The sequence below is a fragment of the Pinus tabuliformis genome, chromosome 1_2, assembly GCF_031772625.1.
Source record: "Pinus tabuliformis cultivar Carrire ecotype Pingquan chromosome 1_2, CPIR1, whole genome shotgun sequence".
Classification (NCBI taxonomy): domain Eukaryota; kingdom Viridiplantae; phylum Streptophyta; class Pinopsida; order Pinales; family Pinaceae; genus Pinus; species Pinus tabuliformis.
This window is the reverse complement of record NC_142298.1, coordinates 73,166,321-73,173,935: the sequence shown is the minus strand read 5'-3', so window position 1 is coordinate 73,173,935 and position 7,615 is coordinate 73,166,321. Positions and strand designations below refer to the sequence as shown.

At 36.8% G+C, this 7,615-nt stretch overlaps 1 pseudogene across 1 annotated transcript; it reads left to right on the top strand.

Annotated features, from left to right (window-relative positions):
* The first annotated feature begins 5,014 nt into the window (after positions 1 to 5,014).
* On the top strand, positions 5,015 to 6,588 carry LOC149204480 (putative E3 ubiquitin-protein ligase XERICO; annotated as a pseudogene). The gene is made up of 2 exons (XR_016252373.1): positions 5,015 to 5,171; positions 5,337 to 6,588. The product of XR_016252373.1 is annotated as a putative E3 ubiquitin-protein ligase XERICO (transcript).
* The last annotated feature ends 1,027 nt before the right edge of the window (positions 6,589 to 7,615 follow it).

The following is a 7,615-nucleotide window of genomic DNA, read 5'->3' as shown; positions in this document are numbered from 1 at the left end:
CTTATAAAGACCCTTTTACTAATTATTTGAGGAATGTAATTGATTAGTATGATCCATCCTTTAAATTGTATACTTAATTATAAGTAATTCGTTCTACTTATAAGGATCTCTTTTATTAATTAATTGTGAAATGTGGTTGATTAGTATCACATTGTTAATATAAGGAAGTAGAATGTAACAACAAAAGAGTTAGGAAGAGCTAGGATGATTAAGTAAAGTAGCCTAAGTAAAGCAGCCTGCATTGCATTGAATTAGTGAATCTCTAGATTAGAGATTGAATTAGTGAATTTTTTAAGTTAGAATAGGCACTAGGGTGAATATATATTTATTATTAGTAAGAGTGAATATATATCTATTATTATTCTTAATGTTTAGTGTAAAATTTTTGTATATATATATATATAAAATATATGGTATAAGTTATAATTTTTTATTAAATATATGGTATAAGTTACTGAGTAGAAATAAATTTTATATTAAGATGATGAAATAATATTTTAGTTAGTTAGTATTATTTTGAATGAAATATTTACACACTTTTAAAATGACAAATAATAAAAGTAATGTAATAATGTTGTTGAAAAAATAAAATTAATTTTATTAGTTTCAATTCCATTATAATGAAATGTGAAACAAGAATCCAATGAGATATGAATAATTTAATTTTTTTTTTTTGTAATGCTTGGCAGGACCATCCATTTTCTATTATATATATAGGACAAATTTACACCACACAGTTTTACCTGGTGGCCTTAACTCGCCGCGAGGAAACCGAGTCTGTCGGCCATCGGTCAGCATTATGTGCCATCCAAAAACAAAACTTCTTCAGTCTTTCTAGCAAGGCTAGGTAAGTTTCAGTGTCATGACCACATACTATATAACTATGACAACTGACATAAACAATTAGAAATTTAAATACTATCTGCATAAACAAAAACTAAGCATAGGAAGACTAATCTTTCTTCACATTCTGCTCCTCAGAGACTGAGGCTACTGGGGCAGGATCATCAACAGTTGCTTCTGGCATTCCAAAGAGCTCCACAATGCAAGGGATGTGTCGGTCAATACGGTCCATCCTAATGTCCTGTTTGTGTAGCTGAAATAGGATCTTCTCCATGTCTTTTTTGTAATTGGGAAGGCCCTGCATTGTAACTGCCATCCCCACAGAAATTTGCTCCATTGCTTTGCCAAGCAAACTTTTCATCAGAAATATAGGTACAAGGTGTGCTTGAATTATGCAATTTTCCTTCTTGTGGTCCCTAGGTCAGGCACCATTGTTCTCTAGACTTCTATTTCATCATTCGGTTCCATTTCATGTTTTACCTGGTCTTCCCAATCGTCTATCAACTTTTGGATACCCTCATATGTTTCCTCCTTGTATACTGCGACTGCCTCAGCTATGAATTGCTCGACGGGCTTGCGACCCCTGCGGCCTTTCGTCCTGCTTGGTTGTTTGGTTGCCCGGGGGTTCAGGCCCTTGCTACCACGGCCACGTCCACGTTTTGCTGGAGCCATGCCCTATTGATTTGTGCCCTGTATACATTCCAGCACTGTTAGCTTCACTGTTTCATTCACTGTTTCATTCACCTCAATGCGACGCAACTACACTAACCTTACTTTGCTGCCCTGCCTGGCCTACGACAGGCTAAGGTATCCCTGTGCCCACAGGTGGCCAGTGGAAGTGGGTTTCGAGTAGGATTCCCCTGGCTTATTACCATGCCTCTCTCCCTTGCCAAGGTGCGGAGGTTGGTCATCCCCTTGCGGCCATGGCCTGGCTCTCAGACCCATCTGGAGCCAGGCATTGCAAGTGCTATCATACCTGCAAGCCCTTCCCTCTGCTGGCAATTTCCTGTCCAATTTCTGCTCGCCTCTCTGCCTCTCAAGCCACCGAGGGTCCCTGACTGCTCCTGTATGACTCTACATTTCCATTTGCCCGGATTCTCTCAACCAATTGCCCACCCTGCTAGCATCACAACCCCCTGCTTGCAACTCTCCCTTGCATCGCTCAACTACACACAGTCGCCCAAGCGTGGCTTGCCCTTTAGTCCCTATACCCTCGGGTTGGTCGTTTAGGTAGGGTCTTGTTTCTAAGCTCCACTCAGTATCAATCATGCCATAGCCACAACTTTTTCTTGAAAGCAAAATAAAAATAACGCAGAGCCAAGCCATAGCCCCCCCTTGCCTTCCTTGGTTCCTCCCTGGCTGGGCTAAGCCCCTTTGGGGTGGCCTCACGCCTCTCCCTCCTCCCCAGTGAATCTCCCACCAACTCATGGAATTTCCCCTTGAACCCGACCAGAACTTATGAATTGAACGAGGGCGAGACCAGACTACATACCAGAGAGTCGTCGCTTGCCCGCAGACTTGGTTTCTTCGCCTCCCTTCTGCTCTGCAATTCCTTCCTTCTCCGCTATACAATTCACCTTCCCTGCACATCGAATACCTCTTCCCACTCCGCCACCTTCCCTTATGTCCCCCTCTGCCACCTTGCCAACCCACCTCCCATGCATTCAAGGCAAAGGACACCACACTCCCTGCCTTGAGCATGTGGGGTGCGACTGTAATGAATTCAATTGTACTGACCATGTCAACTCAGGCCTGGTGCCTCTGACACCTACCCTCATCCCGATCGGGAGATGAATAATTTAAATTTAATTTAAAATAATATATATTAAATAAATAAATATTATTAAAATAATTAAATATTGTAAACATGTCTTTCGGATTAATCACATCAGTATTATTTGATCAATGTTTCGAACCAATTAATTAAATATTATTTTTTAATGAAATAAATTATTTTAAATTTTTATATATTTATAGTATTATTTAGGTGGAAAAATAAATTATATATAAATAAAATATAAGATTATTTTATTTTATTTTGATACAAATAATAGAAAAATAAATTATTTGATGAAATCTACTTTCTATGTTATTTGATATATGGATTTGATAATAACTTTCGACAAACATTGAATCATGAAACTTCTATGAAAAAAATAATAAAAAACAAATTATTGCTCGTTATCATACTTCTATAAACAGGGGTAAAGGAAGTGTCTTATTATTGGATTAGAATTAGTTCCTTATTCTCCACAACTTTCCACTTGTGATATGTGAGTAAGGAAAAGATGGGGAACAATGTAGATTATTTTCAAATGTGATGTGATATATTATGAACTTTGAAAACATCATAGTCTTCTTTGGCTTCAGCGATATATTATGGTTTTGGATATAAACTGTGTGATGGGTTATATTTGGGAAGGAAAAATGAATTTGGCCTTGGCTTTTTTAATATATTAGTTTTATTTTTGTTTTGAAGTGTTTTAATTTTGTTATCATTGGTTTAAATATTTTAATTATCAATTAAAATTTAATAAATGTATTTTTTAAACAGTTAATTATTATAGATGGAATTTAATTTGCCAAATTTACTTGGTATGATTTATATGAAGTGAATTTTTGAGAAAGTAAATTGGTCAATAAGAAGTAAGCATGTTGTTAAGAGGAGTTGCTTACAATTTTACTTATGGAATATAGTTTTATTCAATATCATTAATGAGACCTAAATCTTGACAAAAGTAGATACCATGATTTCACTTTAATCACCAAATATAGTTTATTGATTTTGGTGTAACTTTTATAACTCATTACATATATCAATTTTCCAATATATCAAATTACAATGATTATATGTTAGTACATGGTAATTACCATGACAAAATTATCTCACTTGGGAAATTATACATTGTGATAGTAAATTTATTAGTAAAATTAGTGATAATTAGTTTTTTTTTTAAACTTAATTGCATCTAATGTTTTTTTTCAAATGAGTAGTGATCTAGCAAGTCCATCATCAGGTAGGCCATTAGAAGGAGCAATTCCCTAGAGTCTTTACCTATATTAGTAATTAGCATGAGGAAATTATCTCACTTGAGAAATTATACATTGTGATAGCAAATTTATTAGTAAAATTAAACTTTAATTGAGTCTAATATTTTTTTTCAAATGTATAGTGATCTAGCAAGTCCATCATCAAGTGGCCATTTGGAGCAGTTCCCTAGAGTCTTTACTTATGCACAACTAGAGCTAGGAGTCTAGCTCAAGCATGCAAGTACAATGATGACTCTGAGTTTGTACAACAATTGCCATAACAAGTCTTTACCTATGCATATCTAGAACTACATAGCTTAAGCATGCTCAAAGTACAATGATAAATCACTAAAGCAAAATTTGTAAAACAATTTCTATAACGAGTTTTAACCTATACATATCTAAAATTAAGAATCTTACTTAAACATAAAAACTCTTTAAAACTAATATGTACCTAAATTTAATCAATAACTTTGTGTTAGTAATTATAATTTTTAAGATTATAATGATAGCAATTGGAATCTAAAACCTAATGACCAGCTAATATTAGAAAAAAAAAAAAAAACCCTTCAAAGCATCTCACATGATTTCAAATAACCAGTGTGGTTCTCTTTGAAATTTAGAGGAGGAGATGGGATTGAATTGACAGCGTTACAGTAGGGAGATCATTTCAGCCAGAAGCATGGAAGGTCGAGAGCAACACACCCACAAAATACATATAAAATAATTGTTGATTCATCAAGAAAAAGACGGAGTAACGCATCTCGATAGTGCAGTGGCGGTGGACCAGATTTTCACGGACGAGGAGTTGTAAGTTTGTAACTTGCAAAGCGCGGACACGCTTCCATCGCCTTCAGCACGACTATAACAGACACCAGCAATTAAAACTCGCCACGTGGGAGGGCGGCCTACGTGTAAACGCTTTATTACCTTTGCCCATGGTCCAATGGGAAGGTACAATATTCGTTTTCTTTGCAATTAATGCACCTCCGACACGTCGGCAGGGGAATGCAGTGTGATGACAAGTACATCCATTCATGACGCGACAGTTAAAATTCCACGTCATCACTTTTGGGGTCTTTGGTCTTCTTCCACTGTTGACAGCGTGGGTGGGGTGGGTTTATTTATTAGGAATCTGAGTGGGTGGATCTACATTCCGCGTGTCAAGAATTTGTGTGAAAACCAGAGGGTGCAGGAATTAGGCCAAATACGGTGAAACGGGTTGCCCAGAAGGTGAGCACAGCCGAGGGCGCAGGAATTTTGAGCAAATACAGTGAAGAAACAGGAGCGGTGGGAAGGTGAGAAGAGCTCAATTTCATTTCATGGTATTTGATTTTAGTTTGGAAATGAAAGATTGAAGAGCATTCATTCGTGAAATCTGTGTTTCTTGCTGAGAATTTGGTGGTGCTGTCGGTGACCTGTAATTGAGATAAAACTGGGGTGTGTTTGGTGTTTGTATCCAGGTATTTGCTGCTGAGCAGAGAAAGATGGGGCTTTCAAGATTCCCAGACGCGTTTGAAGGAGGAGTGATACCACTTTTGATCATCCGCACAGCTTTGTCTATAGCCATGGTGAGGGACGTTCTCATCTCGTTTCTTCAAAAAATGGGTCTCAAAGTGATTACAGAGCAACCAGAATTGGCCCAATCATCTAGGTCATTTGTATATGCTGAAGAAGAAGCTGCTGAACTGGGCTCTGGGCTTACAGAGCTGGCCATGACCACTGAAGAAATTGGAGATAAGCTTCCTGTATCACTGTTTCAAGTGTCGTCGTCGTCGTCGTCATCTTGTTCTTGTTCTGGTTCTGATGGTGATGGTGTCACTGAGTGTGTGGTGTGCTTGAGGAAATTTCTTGGAGGAGAGGAGATTCGAAGCCTGCCCTGCCGTCATGTGTTCCACAAGATTTGTGTGGACAAATGGATTCTGGATTATCAGAATATGACATGCCCTCTTTGCAGAGTATGCCTTGTTTTTTCTGTAGAGAATGAGTCGAGAAGATAAGGGAACTGGTAATGCAGTTTTAGTCCTAGTTTTTCCTGTACAGGATGAGTTGAGAAGATAAGGGAACTTTTAATGCGGTCCTAGTCCTAGTACTAGGAAGCGGGGTGCTTAATGCAGTTGTGAATATTACCTGTAGGCTTAGCATTTTAAAGCTTTCTGGCCTTCTTCTTGTTCTGATTGTGATGCTGTTATTTTAGTGTGTGGGGTGCTTGAAGAAATTTCACGGAGAAGAAGAGATTTGGGCTCTGCCCTGTCACCTGTGATGATATGTTCCAAAAGATTTGTGTGGACAAATGGATTCTGGATCCTGAGAATATGACTTGCCCTCTTTGCAGAGTATGCCTTTTTTTCCTTAGAGGATGAGTTGAGGGAATCAAGGGAACTGCTAATACTGCTTTAATCCTAGCACTAAGAAGCAAGGTGCTTAATGTAGCTGTAAATATTATTTTATGGTGCTTTAGCATTTGATGGCTGTCTGGCAGTCATGTACAGTACAGTAGGGAAAATGAGTTTGCATATGTATGTGAGTAAACCCAGTAGGGAAAATGAGTTTGCATATGTATGTGAGTAAACCCAATTCAGTATGTAGTTGCCTGGTTACCCACACCAACCCTTTATTTGGGTCTGCTCTGGGATGGCAAGTTTCCCATGCATCTATGTACAAATACAGTTAAATCAAGATGCTGCAATGCAAATACAAAAGTCATTCAATTTTTGGACTTTGAGCATATGCACTCACTATCATGTCTCATGTCTGTATCTTTAAAGTTTCTCTAGTTTCTTGTGATTTGAGACACTTATATCATTACCTTTCATGGGCTTTAAGATCTTACCCGGATCACATATTCCAGGTCATGCTCTTTCTAAATGCACAGTTCTCTTATCTTATTTTAAATCAGTGGAAAGAAATGAAGAAAGGTGTTCCAATCTTTTACCTTAAACTTAGTAGAGAAGGTGTTGTAATCTGTTACCTCTTTTTAAATGGATAATTATTTTTATTTTAAATTAGGTTAAAGAAAAGAAATAACAATAGTAGTTTGAATCTTTAACTTTGTTATGTTTTACATTTTTTTTAATGCACATACCTTGTTTTGCAGTCTTTTAACTCTTTTTGAATGCATAATTATCTTTTTATTTTAAATAGCTTTTTGATAATTATTTTAAATAGCTTTAACAAAAGATATAAAGTTGATTCCAATAATTGATCTTAAACTCTTAAGAGCTATTCTAATTTTTTACCTTTTTAAGTGCACAGATGTCTTTTAAAAGAAAGAGAATGAAACAGTGGATTCCAATCTTTGACTTTAAACCTCAATAGCTAATGCATAACTTATAATCACTTCACAAAGAGAATAATGCATAACTTATAATCACTTCACAAAGAGAATGAAACAGTGGATTCCAATCTTTGACTTTAAACCTCAATAGCTAATGCATAACTTATAATCACTTCACAACATATCAAGTGTGCATGTTAAAGAACCGTTGAGAATCCCAGATCCAGCTTGAAAAGATATCACCATGTGGAAGGCAGTTTTCAACATGGAATTGATTTGCAACCAATCTTGTGCCTCTGGTACATTGGTACATTAGCAGTGATGCAAAACTTGCACCCAGTTTCTCATGAACAATCATGGATTATGATTTCCATGAACAAGCATGGATCAGAGGTTAGAGGCTCTAATCATGGATTATGATTTCCATGAACAAGCATGGATCAGAGGTTAGAAGCTCTAATCATG